The 15106-nt window shown below is 34.6% G+C and overlaps 1 long non-coding RNA gene across 1 annotated transcript; it reads right to left on the reverse strand.

Annotated features, from left to right (window-relative positions):
• Positions 1–7705: 7705 nt before the first annotated feature.
• On the reverse strand, positions 7706–14706 carry LOC129265874 (uncharacterized). Its single transcript, XR_010294147.1, has 2 exons — positions 14465–14706; positions 7706–10395 (listed from the first exon to the last, which is right to left on the reverse strand). It is a non-coding gene; the product is annotated as an uncharacterized LOC129265874 (long non-coding RNA).
• Between the last annotated feature and the right edge of the window lie 400 nt (positions 14707–15106).

Below are 15106 nucleotides of genomic sequence, written 5' to 3' on the forward strand. Positions count from 1 at the left end.
GTTAATGCACACCAATTTAAAGTGAAGTTTCATTGATAATATGCTGTGAAGCATTTCCAGGAGTGTGATCTAATCAGTATATTTATTTTCCACACGTAACTTGGAATTTTTAGTGACTTTTAGTCATGTGTATCTTTGTGAAATCCCTCCCTTGTCAGATAGCTTGGACCTGCCCTAGAGTGTTATGATTGTCTGTACTATACTTTGTCTATACTTGCTTTGTATTCATGATTTCATTTTTAATTTTATGCCTGAAAAGAATGTAAGACCAGCAGCCCAGAAGATTTATCCAAGTTGGAAGACCATAGCAGTTGACCTCATCGATTGATGGAATGAGCCCTTGAACTCACAAACGTGGCTTCTAGTCTGGTTTGAGCTGGGGTCTTCCTGCCAAAATCACACAATTAGTGATGTCACTACCAAGGGATCTATTTTTTGGTGTGCAGAGAAGGACACTGGACACTGTTGTGCATGGTATACAGCTTCCATAATGTAAGTGCTTTATTTGTGATTTCAGTGATATTTTGTGTAGCCTAGAGTATGCGAGACAATGCAATAGGTTTTCCAGCAATTATTAATTTGGGGTTAAATTTGTTTTAGAAATATTGGGCAGTAGTATCACCCACATTGGGCATTTTATCCATGCTTTTGCCACAATTGCTTTTTGTGAATTAGGACATTTTCTTTAATCTTTTGAATAAAATTATTTTTATGAAAATCTATCAAAACAATAGGCCTGACGGCAATTTTGATAAATATGATGGGACTTATACCAATACTCATAGCTATTTCTCTTAAAAGAAAATACTGAAACCTTTCTTTCTCGTTAATGTTACTTCTCCCCATTCCTGTTGATCTTTATTGTTGTCTCACTATTCTCCCTTGTACATCTAGCTATTACCTTATTCTTTAATCCTCTTTCTTCCTCATTACTCCCCCCCCCTCCTCCCCTCATTTTTCACTTTTCCCTCTCCTTTCACCTTGACAATACTTGCATTATCTGTTGATCCATTAATTGTAGTCTTTCTTCATATACATCCCTGTACTATCTGTTCTAACTGTCGCTCTAAACTACCTTTGTATCACACTGTTGCAACAAGATATTTTCCGTGACTGATATGATAATGTGCTAAGAGGACAGAATTTTTTTAAAGGAAATTTAATACACACTTTGATCTCATTATTCTTTTTTAATAATTGTAAAGCCATAATAGAGTAGTATGAATTATTTTGTGATAAATATATTCCCTTTTCTGTACATGTTAATTTTTGGACAGACTTATTTAAAATTAATTTATTTCAAATTTTATCTGGGTCCTTTCACCATAAGCCTCACGTTTGTGATAATACACGTATCCATCATGAAATCACAGAATGTGTAGAGGTTCAATGGCTCCGTTGGAAAGGTACCGTGATGAAGGTAGCTCTTCAATATCGGTTCATCTGCCAAAAATTTCTATTAACTCAATTTCAGATGTAACAATTCAACCCATTGGTATGAGCATTGTGTGCTTCAATGGTTTTTCCACAATGAGTAAAATACAATGCTCCTTCAATCAGAGCAATACATATTAGTCAAGAATCTAGTTTTAGAAGTGCAATGTCGAATTTTAATTTCCATCTTGCCTGTAATTGTCGTTTGCTGTTCAAGCCATTTTACGAGATCCTTGCTGTTGTAATGTTTTTTAGTCAACTCTTATTGATATTTGTATTGGGACTTTTACACGCTTGTCAAATTTCATCAATTGAGCAGTTTAACAGAGACAGTTTGAGGACTCGGCATTGATCAGGATCGATCCAGATTGGCACCCCAAATTGGCCCAGTGAGGGTATTATTTGTATCTGCACACAAGAAGAGAAGAGAGGGTTGCCAACTTTCAGAATTTTGTTTCATTTGCATGTGACATCTTTGTGTTTGACGTTCAGAAATCTGGCAAATTTGACGATCCTCATCATTCATGTACACCACATTGCGTGCTTCGCAAGTGCGTCCACAAAATGCTTCAAAAATGGTATATTTTCAGTCTGAATGCTTCATTGATCTTTTCCTGATAAAAGAGGTGTTTTTTTAAATCTTCATTCGATGTTAGGGTATCAAAAATGAAATCCCGTCTTTGATGTTGGGTATTAAATTGAATCCCATTAGAACATTGAAATGCTGACTTTAATGGAAACCTTCAAAAATTACAGATTTTAATTATCATTGTAATATATTAACATCCATTTTAAAATGTGGTTACTTGTACGCCATTAGGGGTACAAATTCGGCCAAGTGGTATCTTAAAATACGCCATATGCGGTAAACATTTTATCTTGTATAATCGATTGGAAAACGCTGTTCGGGTTCATTTTCATAAGTTTGTGGACACGCTTGGAAGCAAATGGTGTGGTGAGTGTGACTTCCCCCCCCCCCCCCCCCGGGTGTCTGACCATGAGGAATGGTGTTCTTTTCAGCTTATGCATGATATTTAGAGGTCTTTGATACATCTTGCACGTCACATAATTTTTAAAGCCTTTGTCAACATTCCTTTTCTGTGTCTAGGAGCAAACTACTTTTTTTTCTTGGAAGGGAGTTTTTAATACATTTCCTGTGTAGAGGAAATTCATCTAGTTCTTTCAGAAATGTCCCTAAAAGTGAGGGGAATCATTGGTTTTTTGTGCTCAAGGTACTCCTGCTTACCCTCATCAGTTATATTGGACCTATGGCTTTCACTTAGTTATTCAGGTTGGTTGAATCTTCCAAGCAAGTATTGGTGATGCCAAACTACAGGGTAATTGATTGTTCATCGACCTTCCATTGAAATGATCCAGAGTGACAACATCTGCATCCCTTGATCCTGTACCATCTAGAAATCTTTCATGGGAGATTGCAAGTTGTTTGCTGTTTTTTGTGATGACATTCAAACCATATTTGCAGACCATCATAGAATCAGTTCCTTCAGTTTGTTCATGGTCCCTCTGATCATGTCTCAAGGAAGTCGAAGCTTCATCACCAGGTCCTGGGGCTTGACATCAGAAGATGCTAATCTCTTCATATACCTACCGGTCTACGAGTGGTGCCGTGATCCGCCAGATTTTCAACCTTCTGAACTCTCCAATTTCAGTGTTTCATCAATTGTTGCATCATCAGGTTTTTTTCCTTGTAAATTCATATCCTTGTGATGAGAATTGAATTCGTTCACTTGGCTGGATTTTTGTGAGAGAGGTTGCCATGTTGGGGAGGTATTTAGTTGATCCAGTTGTCTTTCGATTTATTGGTAGATTTTTCCAACTGTCAATGACCCTTTGACTAGAGAAGTGATTTCTTACATCCAGTCTGGAATGAGTTTTAGACATTTTATTGGGTGTTGCCTGTGAAATTTGACAATGCTTCCACATGCCATCTGGATGCAGTTTGAGAAATTTACTGTGTGCCATCTCAAGGAATTTGCTGTTTGACAACTCTTTGGCTAAAGAAATGGATTCTTCCAGTTTTGAACGAGTGTTAGACATTTTATTGGTTGCTGTCTGTGATATTTGACATTGCACTTCATGACTAGGATACAAGCATTGTATTGTAATGACTGGTAGGGGGTTATAAACCATTGTGGGAAATAAAGTGCACTTTCTCAGGATGGGCCTATGTTGAGGGTCCAACCTATTAGATCTAGATTCACATACCTTGCCAGCGCCACTTCTTTTCGCCTTATCTCTCAGAGTTGTGTGGTGGAGTGATGGATACAATACAGGGGCCTCAACTTGGGGTGGGGGGCCTTTTTTTTTAATGTGTAAAAAATTGAAAAATGACCATCTCATGATTTTTTTGCATGGTCAGCCCCCCACTTTCAAAACCGTGGCGAAACTGTAGTATAAAAACACAAAAATTTGGTTCCTTTATGATGGTGAATGAATGAATGACCTTCACAGAAAAAAAACCCCAAAACAAGGTATTCTTTTTCTTATTTGCATATATCTAAATATTTGAACATTGCAGTGTTCAGTTCATAGGAACACAAATGAATTATGTACAGAAAAGGGTATATTTCCAAAATTGAAATATATTTCATATGCTCATTAAAAAAAAAAAAAAAAACACTACCCCAAAAAAAAATAAAAGTAAATATTAAAAGTTAATGATTAAATGTTTATGTAAATAAATAAACAAAATAAGAAATAAATAGTGATAAAATGAGATAAAATTTTAAAGAATTATAATAGATAACAAATTTGTTAAAAAAATCAAGCAAAACAAAAGATGGCACATCCAAATAAATTTTGAATATTATACTAAAAAAAATAATTTTATTTTTTTTAAGCTGCAACTCAAAGAAGAGTTATTATCAATTATTTAGAACATAGTAATATCAGTCATGGATAATAAATGTTGAAATGATGTGAAATGATGGAAGATTGACAGATATAGGGAGCATTTCATGAAGAGTTTTTTCAGTGATTATCACAGACTAATTTACTCTCAGCCAATCACATGCAAGAATTTTGTCCATGAAAATCAATGGAAAAAATATTCATGAAATGGTTTCTTGGATGGATAGTACAGGAAGTTGTGGAGAGAGAGCACAATTAGTGGATTAACTGCTAAACTTGTAAAAAGGAGAAGAAAGGTGGGAATAGAGGGGAGGGGAAGATGGTAGTGAGGAAGGGAGCAGATTAAAGGAAATAAGGTGGTGGCTTTGTTCAAGGATGAATACAAAGACTACAGAGGAGATTAACAGGCTAATTCATATGGTATGGAGGATAGGGTGGGGTAAGACAAGGGGTTGGGGTAAGACTAGGAGGTGGGATAAGTAAGATAAGAGGGTGGGGTAAGACAAGAAGGTGAGGAAAGTCACCCCCCCCCCCCCCATTCAATTGTTGCCCTTAGTAATGTTATACTAAGTCATTGCATTGTCTTGCATACTTATGGCTATACAAAGTATCATTGAACTTGAAATAAAGCACCTGCATTAAAGATGCGGTATACCATGCATGATGGTGTCCAGTGTTCCACTCAGTTCACTTAAAAATAGGACTATTGGTAATGGTGTCACAGTTTAGTGATTTTGGTGAGAAGACCCCAGCTCAGATCAGGCTGGAGGTCATTTTGTGAGGGTTAGGGTTTGTTCCATTCAATCAAGGGGTCAGTTGCTATGGTGATATGACTTGGATGAATCTTCTGGGCTGCTGGTCATTTTTTTTTGGTTCGTTTTTTCTTTGAGAGAATATCCAATAAATCACTTGGAAAATGAACATTCTTGCCTTATTGTTTTTTTTTGGTATATTTCTATGTCTTGCCTTATTGTTTTGCTTGTTTGTACACATAGTGTGTCTGTCCCATTTTTATCCATGGTGATGTCCCCTACCCCCTGCCCCCCCCCTCTTTATTTTTTGCAAGCCAAAACCGACGTTCCTGATATCTGCTCTTGAATTTGTCACCAGTCGCGGATCCAGGTGGGAGCACTGCCCCCCCCCCCCCCATCCTTTATATTTTGATAATCTCCCATTGGACATAGGCCTGCATGTATATAGCTAAATCTAGGATAGTTTTTGTTCGAGCCCCTTTATGATGAAATGTGCTCTTTGTGCCCCCTCTATTTTTAAATCCTGGATCCGCCACTGGTCATGGTACTATACAGATTACAGAGTGTAAAAGGTAGTCCAAATTTAGAAGGTTGACATGCATCATTGTACAATTTTTTTTTCAGGTACAAGGCCAAGATGAAACTTGATGCCTTGATATTTTTTTATATTTTAAAAATTTTATATCATCAACCCTCATTATTTCAATTACCTTTTTGTTTCATTTGAAGCATGCAAAAAATATTTCAAGGTGGACATTGGTGAAATGTTAAACCTTGATCATTTCAGCTTATACTTCAAGAACGTCATATTTTGGCTTGCAGCAATTAAGCCCGCCACACTCTACACAATCTGATACAATTTTATGAAAGTTCTAAAGTAGTAAAATTATTTTCTTTGAAGTTTGGTATAATGCTGGGAATATTAAAATTAGAATTCAGCTTTACCGCAAGCCTTGTGGTTGGCATAAGAATTTGCTTTTATCTCCACAGGGAGGCTCAAAATAGAATGGAATTTCAATTTTCATACAACTTAATAAGATTTTGATATAGGTTGGAATGTACATTAAATGGTATTACAAGTGCTTTGAAAATCAGATTTGCACTGGGTCAGATTGTGTAGTGTGCATCAGGCTTAAGATTCAAAGCCACCCCATCCCGTCCCATCCAGATTGTATACCGGGTAAACTGTTGCAATGTGGATTGAAATTTCTGGCACTTTTCCTCTTTTCAAAACACAATTTATAATGCCATGACAACCAATATTGCATTATTCTATTATTTTGATATGAAATAATTCAATATCCACTCAAATGAAAGTAAGCTTGGCTAGTTCCAAAGTTTTTTCCAAATTCATAGTGAATACCACAATAACAATGCACTTTGCAACATTCCAGGTATAACTTATTTCAAATAGGGGATATTTCATTTAACAAGAGTGAACTTCACCAAGTGATCATTATTTTTTTAATTTTCATCTTGATATTCCTACAATGTGCTGTAAATTTTGCAGCACATTTCAATTTTTATTTATGAATAATAATGCATTTAGATATGCAATACATAAATAATACAAGAAATTATTTTTACCAAAAAAATTTCAAATTGGCAATTGGAAGTTTGTTCATTTATTGGCTGAATTGATTGTTGGGCCAGGTTTATTGATGTGAACACGTGTTTCATGAAGTTCACTCTTTTTTCCAGGGTGAAAATACATACATAAAGGGGCTTTCAAAATTGGTCGTTTGACTGTGAGCACAGCCATTATATAAAACAACCAAGAGTGAAAGTCCCTTTAGAGAGTGATCATCATCTTCTTTGCTCATACTAGTTCAAAGAAGAATCAAACAAAGAGGGGGGGGGTGGAGAGAGGGGAGGGAGAGGAGGGGTAAGAGGGACTGATAGAAAGAGAGAGAAAAATGTTAGAGTGCAAAGAAGAGGTGGGAGAGAGACAAAAAGAGAGAAAGGCGTGAGGAACGGGCAAAAATGAGGTTGTCAGAGACGCGTGCATCGCATGATGAGATTGTTTGACAAGGGAGAAATCAATTTGGTTGGGTGTGATTTTAGGCTATAGTGATAGATCAACATCGATCAGAGGAGAACATTTATGAATTGATAATAAAAAAGGTGGAGGATTACTGAAAAGTTGTAATGCAAAATCCGTAATCAACGAGGAAGGAGATGCTTTTAAGATAACCCGGATGTGAAGAGGGTGAGGTATTGATAACTTTATTTTTATTTTTAAACAATAAAGTTTGAATTAGAAATCCATAACAGATAGAGTAAATAAATATCTGTTAAATTATTGTTTATGAAGGGTTAATAGGAAAGATCACCCTTTAAAAGGAAGAGAAAGGGTGCATTTTTAATTGGATAAAAGGGAAAGTGGGAGTTTTACAAAGAAGGAGTGTTGAAAGTATGAATGCAAATTAACAGAAACAAGCAGAGAAAAGGAAGTAGAGAAACGGAGGAATATATAGGAATATGATTCAAGTGAAATATTAAGCAATGTTGAAGAAAATGGGAAAAAGTGAGATAGAGATGAGGGAGGGAGAGATAAAGAAGAGGGAGGGAGAGATAAAGAAGAGGGGGTGAGAGACGCACAAGTTTTATGTAAAGCCTGTACGATAATAAATAGAAGTAGCCAAATGGAGGTGTAACAAGGTCATTTAATTGAATACATGTATGAATGGATAAATAAATGAATGAATGAGGTAGTAACTAGGCAATATTCATTCATTCATCCATTCACCCATGCATTCATTCAATCGTTCATTTAATCATTTCATTTCTACAAGGTTCAACAGATTACACAGCAAAATTGTGACCCAATAGTTGTAACAAATACAAACAAGAGAAAAAAAATTACTACACAATCATGTACAACCGTTCTTAAAACGATGCCAAGAGGCGTCGATCAATGAGTCGGATTGGGGCAGAAAAATTGACAATTTTGTGTATAATAATATTTTATATTGCTTTCTAATGATTTTTAATACTTATTGGCACTGCATTATTTTGTAAATTTCTCAAGTTGTCAAAATTATCTGGGGAAGAACGATATGTTTGCCCCCCATATGTTCATTGGGGCCGATCACATCGCCTCAACCACCCGGATCGACACCTCTGTAATGGCACCCAAAGTAAGATATTCTTTGATTTAAAGAAAATATATAACTAAAGTATAGCCAAGATCAGGGAGCAACTCTTGTATCAGGACCAGAAGTCTATGGGATCTGTTGTTCCATCAGGAAGCAACTTTTGTTCGGGTTTCTCGTAGGTTGGTTATGTAAAAATTGTAAAATAGGGATTAAAAAACACTTTTGGTTATTAAACATTTGCACTTCAGACTGTGTCTTTTGAGATTTAATGTCACTAGAAAATTATATAACATTTTTAGTATCATTTCATGCCATCACGCAGTTCATTTAGTTTCATTTCAGTAGGTTAAAATTTGACCCGAATGGCAATACAGTGGTTATGTAAAAAAGACACATTTTTTAATTGAAGTAAATGTAAATTTCTCTAATTTTCAGAAACGACCAAGAAATCTTCCAAATACGGTCAAAATGTGTGTATTAAGTTTAATATGCTTACAAATTCATTTTTGTAGCTCTACAATGTGTCTGTCACATAATTATGTATACCACACATCATTGTGTTGCTATACAATGATAACCGATATAGCTTACTTTAGGATATCGCAAAGTATAAACTATTGTGTATTTATGAACAATATGAGATAAATGAAGTTACTCTACATCGCCTTTTTTGGAGGGAAGGGGCAAGTGCACCTTAATATTGGCGTTATACCGTGTCTACATCACTTTAAAGGGGTACTCTGGGCTGAAATAATTATATCTAAATGAACAAATTAAGATTCACGAAACAAAAATTATTATCGAAATTTCTCTGGGCACCGAAAGTGCCTCCGGATTATTATTTTGCAAACCATAAACTTGGTTACTATACCAAAACATGGTCAAAGTCCATTGACCCTAAATGACCTTTTACCTTCATCCTATGACGTGAAACTTATTTAAGATGATCAGTGATATCTTGATTGCCTTTATGTTCAAGTTTCATGAAATAGGTCCTTTTACATTAATGATGTTTCAAAAACTTGACCTTAATGTTGACGACGCCGCTGGAAAAGCGGCGCCTATCTCTCGTTGACAAAAATACACTTTAATTAAATAGTAGAGATGATAAAAATAATAACAAACATTTTCCATAGCAAATTATCTAACCTTTACGTTACAAGTGTTGTAAAATCTTATGAGATCCTGAAAAGAAGGGGGACGCTTCATTTTGATGCATTTACATTTTGTATCACAAAACTTCTCATTTTTCATCTTTACCCTTTTTTTTCTTTCTTTTGCAGTTTCTACACCCTATAAAATTGCTGCTCTTGGTTAACATCTGTATTGAATGTTTTACCTTTCTATACCTCAAATGTGCCGATGAAATAAATGTAGTTTTAGAACAAGGGTGTGAAACTTTTAGAAGATCGGCGAGATTTTGATATGAAATCATGCAATGAAGGAAGCAATCAAACTATAGAAAACATTGCTATTTAAAGTCTCAAAAGACCACTGAATGCATAATGATGAAAAATTAATCAAGTTGGATGTAAAATTAGGAGGTTCTTATATTTTAAATTTCGCTTGATTTCACAATTCTATATCCTCATTTAATGTGAAACGTGAAAATGGCATTTTGTAACCTCTGATCAACTGGATTTATCATCATTTTCTATTCTGCAAAGATTGAAATATTTTTTTTAAAAGAGGGTGAGTGTGTGACAGCATCGACTCTCTCATTTGCACATCACTGTGATGTTTTTTGTGTAAAATAAGCGTAATTTTAAAATGTCATTACTTTCTTATTTTACATCCGATTTTGCTGATTTTTTTAAAGCATTATGTTGGTTCGATTTTCCTCTATTATTTATTCAAAATAACTCGACCTTTAACATGAACATTTCCTTCATGTAACGTATGGGTCCTCGGGCTTGAGCCGCCGAAGACCATCCACTGGATCCTTGATCACCCCTCACCATGATACATCAGGTAAACTTTACAATCATGGTATCGGCTTGGTATATTCGTCAACCCAAGTCAATTATCCACATTCCCCTCCCTTTCATGGTAAAACTGCGTCTTCATAACCACACGCGGATGCTTTCCAAGTAGCATCCTCTCATATACCTGACCGTCATTACATCCTGATGAAAACCTTCATCGCTATTCGCTGGCCGGCACTTGCATTAGGTGACAGTCCCTGGGTGACAGTATTCAATGAAGTAGAAGTCCTGGTCAACACCATTTTAATTCTTGAGCTGATGGATGGATAAAAAAGGAAAGAAGTGAAACAAGTCTTATACATATACGTTCCGTTTCTCTTCCAACATAACAGACCTTTAGCCCACTTCACAATGAGTTGTGCCTATCTGGTAACTTTTTCATTATGGCAACTACCATGGTAACAGGGGTCAGCAGCCAATCACAATCAAGGTTTCCATTGTAATAAAAACAATAGTAAATACGTCAAAGTCATAACTCTGATTTTTTAAATCTGGGAATAACCACAAAGGAATGGCTTCCAATCGACCTGACCCGCCATTTTTCTTTGTCTCCTATCAATTTAATTGACCCCTGCAATCCAATTCATAATGATGCACAGTTCTGAATTCAAATCATTAATGTATATTGATATTTTTTCCACAAAATTGTGAATCTAGGAGCCTAAAGGCCCGTGCATTTTCTTGTACAAAATAAATACATTAGGAAGGGAAATAAATATTGTAAGATATTTATGTGGATCCAGGGGGCCGAAACCGATGTGGCCCCCTATTGACGTTGCCCCCCAAAAAAAGGAGAAAGGCGCGATAGAAGAGAAAATGAAGACATGGAAAAAGAAAAAAAAGGAAGGAAGTGATAAAGAAAAGAGGAAGAAACAAATAAAATCGGGAAAAATTAAGAAAATTAGGAGAGTTACCAAATAGCAAACCTTTCTGGTCACTTTATCAAATTAAAGGATTGCTTTACCTGTTATGTTCAATGAGATACATTATCATATTTACGGAGATTAGATGGCACTCAAAATACCGTTTGAAGTAAAAAATAAAAAAATCTGTTCGCGCTTCAAGCTGTAATTATATTTTGAACAATGTCTATGATAACAAAAACTTACTTAAAATGTCCCCTTTTTTATTTAATATAAAACATTGAAGCTCGCTCTGCGCGCTCGCATTTTGTTAAGGGAGACCTATCCTTATAATGAATTCTTAGATTTAAAAACTCTTTTTCATGTCACGATATAAAAATATCTCACAGACCTACTGTTCACCCTTCACAAGAGTGTGTGTGGGTGGTGGTGTGTGTGTGGGTGTGTGAGAGGGTGTGTGTGTGTGTGTGTGAGATACATGCCTCAGACAAGACAACTTCAAACTGATGGGACATTTTTTTTCTGGCTCACTCTAAATAGGCACACATAATGTGAGACTTTCATAAAATTAGCATATAGGCCTAGTAATTTTTAATTTCCGAAATAATTATCAAAGATTTCATTCGCAACAACACTTGCAATAACTTTGCATCATTCTTGGGTAAAAGTTGTCCCTATACAGCTCATTTTTATTTTACCTATTACAGAAAAAGAAATAATTAATATTGTTTTGTCTTTAAAAAATGGGAAAGCTCCTGGTTTTGACTCTATTGATTGTACTGTTGTTAAAAGAGTCATGTTATTTCTAAACCATTTTGCAGTATTTTTAATTTAAGTATTGAAAAGGGTATTGTACCTCAAGGTCTGAAAGTTGCTAAAGTTATTCCTATACATAAAAAGGGACCAAATGATTTATGTATAAATTATAGACCCATTTCCTTACTACCACCGTTTTCGAAATTTTTTGAAAGATGCATCTATACACGACTTCAAAAGTTTCTTATTAAAAACAAAATTCTTTATAATAAACAGTTTGGTTTCAGAGCTGGACATTCCACTAATCATGCTATCTTAGATTTTTTTTAATGAATGTATAAAAAGCAATTGAAAACAAAGATATTATTATTGGACTGTTCTTAGAATTAAAAAAAGCATTCGACTCCATAAATCACAAAATACTTAAAAAAAACTTTTTCATTATGGAATCCGTGGTGTTACTTTAAAATTATATCATTGTTATTTGAGTATAGCCGCAAACAATTTACAGTGTACAATTCTAAAAACTCTGATTATCAAACTATTTCTTGCGGTATTCCGCAAGGATCAATTCTCGGTGCCATACTTTTTTGATTTACATCAATGATTTAAATTCAGTATATCCACTATTAAATTGTTTATTTGCAGACGACAGCAATATATAGAATAAACACAGTGATGTAGAATGTCTTACTCAAAACTTTAATTGTGAACTTCCAAAGGTTAGCAAATGGGTTGAAGCGAATAAATTACAACTTAATTCTGAAATGACCCAAGTGATGCTTTTCAAATCTCCGAAAATTAGTGCAAATAAAATAAATATATATTTTAATGGCAACTTAATTCAACATGCAAAAACTACACATTTTTTAGGAATTAGTATAGATAAGGATTTAAAATGGAAGACACAATTATGAGGTCTTAATGAAAGTTTCCAAAAATAATACGAATAATGAGTAAACTTAAAGACATTTTACCACAAAATGTTCTTCTTACATTGTATAATTCATTGATTTTACCTTACATATCTTATTGCAATATTATTTGGGGATTCTGCAAGCAACACTCCGCACTGAATCGTACCTTTCTTCTTCAAAAGAGACAAGTTCGTATAATGTATGCCATAAATCCTTTTTAAGTCATAGCAGACCCCTTTTCTTAAATTTAAATATACTCCCAATTTCTTTACTACATGTTTTTCAATTATCTGTTTTAATGTATTCCTATTATAACAACCTTTTGCCTGATAATTTTGACTATATTTTTCAAACCAATAGAGATATACATAGATATAATACTAGAAATTCAGCAGATACTCGTGCAATATTATGGTCATTAGTCTTTCTCAAACAACATATTTTTATGTAGGTCCCATTATTTGGAATATTTTGACACCCTAAAAATATTAAACAGTGCAAAACTCTTCAAAGCTTTGAAGGCATTTTAAAATCCATTTAATGCAGAAAGCCTAATAGTAATACTGATATAGATACAATTGTATACATGTTATGTTTGTTTGTTCTGATTTCCTGACTGCATTTGTTTTTTAATTGTGTTGTTTTGTGTTAATTTCAGGATCGCTAATTTATAATTTCTTTGTAACTTTTCAGTGATCCTTCCACTATTCTTAAATATACTCACTTGTGTTATAATGTATTTTATTGAAATATTTCTTGATTTGTATGTTTTTTTAATGAAGATTGTGGTAAATACAGTTTCAATTTCATTCAAAATGCATTGACTGGCACATTAATTTTGTTTAATACATTCAAATGGATAACGACCCTGAAGTCAAATTTGTTTTCGCATAAAAGAACATGAGTGATTTGTAACAACTTATATTCTGTGACATCACATATGCAAACAATTTTCCCATGACTGTCATGTAATCATAAACATAAATAATCTGCCCATTATAGCTTTTTCCTAGCCTTGAGGACTCCATGATGATATTTTTTAATATTTTGACATATATATGTCAACATATTAAAAAATATCATGGAGTCCTCAAGGCTAGCTTTTTCCCATGTACATGTTAGAATCAGGGGTGGCAATAGGCCTACATGGGGGCAAATGCCCCATTTTTTTTTGCGCAGTAAAGAAAATAGGGGAAAAAGAAAGGTTGTGTGACGCTATATGCACCCAGTGTTATTCAACTGATAAAAATGACCCCATCTTTGAGTCGTCTATATCGATCGTATCCAAAAATTTATCTTTGTTTTTTCTCTCTCTCTCAGTATCATTAAGATTTTAACGAATTTCAATCTGTATTAGAGACAAATAAGTTGCATGTTCTTCATTATCATTTTATATTTTTCATTGTCAATGACCACTGTACTATTGTATAATTCTGTGATATCTGTTTTAGTAAAATAAAATTTGCTTATGAGATTTATATTGTTATTGTATATTTGATTTGAGAGAAGACAATGAATACAGGTTATAAACCAAAAACAAAATACACTGGCGCCGCCCCTGGTTAATTAGAACAATTTTTGAACAAAAACAAAAAATAGAACATTAATATGAAGCAAAACAATAAATTCCCTCAATCCTATCCAAAATAAAAGGATCCTATAGAATTAGGCCAATGAATGACAATCAGAATCCATAACATTAATTAGCTGCGCCATAAATTGCACCTTTCTCCAGCTGCAAGGAATGAGTTTCATTTTTATTCCTGAAGATTTTCTAAAATCACTTACCCGCTCCTTTCACTGTCATCTTTTCATTGAAGAAGAAAATGATGCATCGGACTGGGCGTCTATTTTCAGCTGTCCCCTCTTATTCAGTCCAATCGGTTTATGATCTCCTAAAAATGAGTTTTATATACCTTAATTCATTTTAATGGCATAATTTATGTATGTATATGCCCTATACGAGATCACTGTCCCGTATTGCGTTCTGAGAGTGGTCCGCAAGATTCTTAAAACATCGTGTAAAGGCCTATTATTCGCGTTGATACCAGGATATTGGAATTGAAAAGAAGTTGGAACAAAGAGTTGTCAATGGCGATCGACATTACTTATTCGAGCATGCCTGGGGCCCTTCTAACAAAAAGTTTTGATGGATTCAAATCAGTATTAACTTGCGATTGATCTGAATTTGTGTAGATAAGAGATAGGAATTGCAGATCAATTACAATCGAGTTTGATTTGTATCTGTCGTAACGCTTTGTGAAACGGGGCCCTGGTGTCCCGTGGTGATGAATTGTTCTTATGAATCTTATCCGTGGTGTTCCTGCTCGATATTCAATAGGCGGAGATCTGTACAACATTTTTTAACTTTGCTCCTCCTTTGGAAGCTCCTTGGTTTTCCATACCCTTTTAAGTCTCCGATGTTTTGTA

The sequence above is a fragment of the Lytechinus pictus genome, chromosome 7 (assembly GCF_037042905.1).
Source record: "Lytechinus pictus isolate F3 Inbred chromosome 7, Lp3.0, whole genome shotgun sequence".
NCBI classification, from domain to species: Eukaryota; Metazoa; Echinodermata; class Echinoidea; order Temnopleuroida; family Toxopneustidae; genus Lytechinus; species Lytechinus pictus.